Here is a 5129-nt window from a genome sequence, read left to right on the forward strand (position 1 = left end):
ACTAATTCTCTTGGATAGGGAAGGAGGAGGATAAGGGAGACTTGTTAACTTTGCTTGGGTTATCAAGTCTTAACCCTTGCTTAAAGTTGTGCACATGGTTAGGAGGGGGATTAGACTTAGTTTATGAAAGGGGTCAGGGGGCAAGTGGCTTAGCTTTGATAGGATGGGTTAGTTAGGAGGCTAAGTGAGGTCAGTATGGGTGAATGGGTTAGATAGGATAGGGTTCAAGGATGTTTTAAGGGTTAGGATGATTTATTAAATGATTTATTTAATAAATAACGGATATGGGATTAGATTAAATAGATTTGAGAATTTATTTAATTTAATAGAGGAATGAGGGTTTTAATTGATAAATTGATTTTGGGTTATCCTTTGATTTATCAATTGGACTATAGTTAATTGAATAAATAAATAAACTAGGGGAATGACAATTAATTAATTAAATAATAAATATTTAATTAAATAATCAATAATTCCCTAGGAGATGACTAAATATGATTACCTATTTGTGTAATCAAATTCAAGTGTCTACAGTTTGCACCTAAATTATTGGGCCCTCTACCATCTACCAAAGCGCTAGGTCAGTATTTTATTTTGGTTAAAGTGCTTGTTATTGGTTTTAGAGCTATCACTCATGATTTATTGGAGATATGGTGCTTTTTTCTCCACACTACATGTATGTTTCATCAAATGCCGGAGTCATTTGGACCTATGCACATGGATCCTTATAGCCCACCATGAGCTCTTCTCTATCGCAAGAGCATATTGACGCATGTGCTTGGAATGTGTTTTGGAGAAGTTGAGGATTCATTGGTGGCATTAGTAGCTTGATTGGCCTTTGTACACTAACAATGCCTTTGTTTTCCTCATGGGAGAGTTGGAGAATGCCAAGTTCAAGGTCTTCTCTTTGAAGACCCCTTGGTAAACACATGTACATGCCTGTATGTGATTGTGAGCCACTCCTTTATCCATGTGTGGCACAAGATGTGGGCCATCATATTTCTTGTGTTATTTTAATTTAACTGATGGTTTATGAGTTTTGATGCCCATATTTGTGGCATTTTTCCTAGACTCGTCTACTTATGGTACTCTTCCATGAATCTACCATGCATTCCATAGTGATGTGAGCCTTTATGCCCCCTATACATGCTAGTCAGCACCCATAAATGACGTGTTTGATTTGGATATCCACTTTGATTGGTGTTGTGATGTCTTTGTTTATATACCATTTTTTAATGGACCTCTTCCATATTTTCTAAGGGGGTTTCTTCAAATTTGAAGGGTGTGTATTCTGCCAATTTTGTTTTAGAAAGTCATTTAATTTGCAAACATAATTTTTCTATTTGATTTATATATCTTCTTTCAGGAAAGAAAATTAGTTTGGACAAGAGTTGAGCTAGTTTGCAACTTGGGATATGGCAGATTATTCACCCCAAAGAAGGTATTCTTCATCGCCTTCACCTTATCAGATGTGCTTCTGATCTAGATCTTGCAGCCCTAGAAGGTTACATCAAGGAAATGATATGTTTTATTTTCTAACACATGACTTTTTAAGCCACTAGAGTTTTCTTCTTGCACTGGCTCTTTTATCAATGACACTGATTTCTAACATCTTTGTCTTGTTTCCTATGGCTAGATTCTTTTTTCGAATAGGGGTCATTTTATGGCATTTTTTCCCTCGATAGCCATTTGACTATCAAATGTGGGCTCATCACTTATTGATGTCAGCATCACATCAACACTTATATTACCTCCTCAAATTCTATTTGGACTTATGTTTTCATTTTTTCTCATATCTCGGGCATATGGACTCTATTTTTTGAAAATGAGATATCACCAAAAAGATGGTTCCTAGCTTGTCATAGTGGTACAATTAGTTTTCAGTTTTGATGTATTTTTATGGATGTATCTATTGTCAAAGAGAGGAGTTTCTTTTTTCACTCATGGAGATATATATTGAGCACTTGATCTCTAATTTGGGAATTCTTTATTCATTGGAAAGGTCTTTCTAAGCTCTTTCCAGTGATGTTGGTTGTTTTTCCCAATTCTACTCTAGGCACATTCTATTTAGTCTTTTGCATTATTGCATTATGGTGGATAACTTGATTGTTTTAGGTCTAAGGATCAATTTTGTTGCTTTAGATGATTCATCATGACTTGTACTATCTATTATATTAGTATTATGTCTCTTTTGGTCTATTTAGACATCATTTGTATGCATTCTTGCAAACACATTGAGATAAAGTGTCATATTGCATTTGTATTTTCATTTTAGTTATTTTGCCTTGTTTTTTCTTCTAATTTGAGCAGTTTCATCTAAGGAGAATCATGCAGATAATTTTATTCTTGGGGTCACCATATCTTGTACCTTATTGTACATACACTACTCATGATTAAAGTACCATGGAGGGTTGATTTTTTGCATTAGTTTTCCATCTCCCTTTGTCCAACAAGTATCCCTTCCATCACATTAGCCTCATGATGTGTCTAAGATTGATGACTTCAGTACATGCATATGTACTCTTTCATGCATCTTGATCATGGTTCCTTTACAAGTAGTTCTTTTGGCCCACTTTTCCAATTGTCTGTCACCTCACCCTTGTCTATATTGGAGGGGTTTTGTTGTTTCTCATATTTCCTTAGTTTGATTGATCAACTCTTCAGGCTTAGGTGTTTCATGCCTTATGTATCTTCAAGTTTAGTTTTTTGCCTTTTTGTTCCTCCTAACTTGATACAGATTATAGTCTTATCTACCTGGTTAGGTTCTATTTTAGTGGTGGTTCTTTAGATCACTAGTTACTTTTGAAATATCCTTGTAGCTTCTACATGCTTCAGTGATGTTCTTCATGATCATCTATTATTCCTATCTTCGAGGAAATTTCCTAGTTTGGAGACTTCTTTAGTCCTTCACTATTCTTTTCAACATCATTTCCATCTCTTTTTGGAGTATGGTGTTTTCCATGTATTTTATTTGGTTGTGCTTGGGTACCTCATCAAACTTTGTTTGTTGGGACCCATATCTACTTTGAGTAGTAGTTTATAGGTTTTTAGCTACTCCATAAGTTTATCTTGGGGGGGTGTTAGAGTAATTATATATTTCCTAATTAACTCTAGTTCACTTAAGCTAAACTTGAGGCACATAATAATTAATTCCTTTATTAATTATTACTATGCAACCTAGGTTAAACCCTTTTTAGGTTTTGATCTCCTTTATAAGGATGATCTCTCTTTGTAATTATAAGACAATTCACTTTTGATAATAGCAATCTCTCTTTTTTCTCATCAAGAATGTCTCATGTGTGGATATAGAAATTCTAGCCTCCATAGCTTTTTCTTCTCTCTTTTTTATGATAGGTTTTTGCATGCAGGTGATTCTTGGGAGCTATGGGGTTGATCTATCATCAACTTCTATATTTTTTTGACACATTTATCCACACCTCCACCTTGTTTTTGGATGAGATCCATGTTGGTTGAGTGACTTATTCTTTTATTGAAGGAGATTTTTGGTGGGTGATGGAAAAATTTATCAGTTGCGGCTTGGACTTTTGTCGATGTCCATGTGCCTCAAATTTTGGTGTAGCTTCCAAGTGCCTATTTCTTGGCATCCTCTCTAATATTTTTTATTAGGCCCCTCCCATCCCCTTCCATAGTTGATTCTTTTCAAGCTCTATAATGTTTGCAATCTTAGGATTCACCTCCTCCAAAGGAGCATTCAACTTCTTTGGCCATGTCACATGACTTTTCTATCATTGAAGATGAGAATAATTTTTTAGTATCAATGATGATGATACTATATTGGGGGAGTATCCTAAGCATTGAAGAGTATTGATATGTTGCATTCATGACTGCATTTGTCATTGATGTCAACATAGAAATAATTATGTAAAGACTGGAAGAATAGAATTTAGAGATCTTATGATGCACAAAAATTGAGGAAGGTTTAGATGATGCACAGTGAAGGACATGTTCCTATGGTTTTCATGATGACATGGTTAAGAGGACTAAGTCTGTGTCAATGGTTATGGAAGTTACACTTGATTTATTGGAAATAGCACAGAAACATAGCACTGAAAAATAATGTTTTGATGATCTATCACTATCTTTAATCTAAGATATATTGATTTGATGTGCAGTCACATAGTAGTAAAGAATAGTCATGTGGTTACTTTAGCATGGGAGCAAGAAATGGTATCAATGTGTGAAGTTTTATAAAATTGTGAATTAATTAATTATCTTGTTTTAATTAATTGGGAAAGCCTCGAGATTGACTCAAGGAATTATTATGAAGATACAGTATAAGGAAAGTTGTTTTCCTTATTTGATATATCTTGAAGAAGAAGATCAAGTGGAATGAAGTATTAGTGCAATGCGAGAAGGAGAAAAATGCTTACTAAATATGTGTAAGCAATCCAAGGGATCATTAGATGTGCAGTATGCGATCTAGTTACAAGATCTGAAGGAGGTAAAGTTTGGTTGATGGGACAGAGACAAAGGAAGGAAGTACATTTTAGTTATATTATTCTACAAGGAATAATATAGAGATCATTTGGAAAGTGGGTTCTTTGATCTTAACCTTGAAGCTATTTGGGCAGTGGGTTCCAGCGGTCTTCCACAACTCCAAATAGGTTTGGAATCTCCTAAAAAAGATTCAAAGTCTCCTAACAGGGACTCATATGTACTAAATGTTGTAACAAACTCCTAATAGGGTTTATCCTCTAACAATGAATATTTATATTAGTACATCATCTTGTGGGTACCAATACCACCAAGGTTTTCCCTCTAATCAAGGGTTTCCCTAGTTAACATATCTGGTGTTAATTGTGTATGAGTATCTTGTTGTGGTTTTAGTTTACATTACTCATATGGTTAAGATTATTTAAAGTGAACAATTGTGATAATAGTTGGATAAGTGATTCACCCTCCCCCCTCTCAGTTATATCAGTGGACTACATATTCTAACAATTGGTATCAGAGCATCATGTCCTTGAAGATAAGGCTTAAGAAGTTTGGGAGATCAATGGAAAACATGTTCAAGAAAGATTGTCCAAGATTTGATGGGACCAACTATGATAGTTGGAAAGAAAAGATAAAGACTCATCTGCTATGTATGGGTCTAGGATATTGGCATT

The sequence above is a fragment of the Cupressus sempervirens genome, chromosome 5 (assembly GCF_028749045.1).
Source record: "Cupressus sempervirens isolate cs-2001-9-10 chromosome 5, ASM2874904v1, whole genome shotgun sequence".
Lineage (NCBI taxonomy): Eukaryota > Viridiplantae > Streptophyta > Pinopsida > Cupressales > Cupressaceae > Cupressus > Cupressus sempervirens.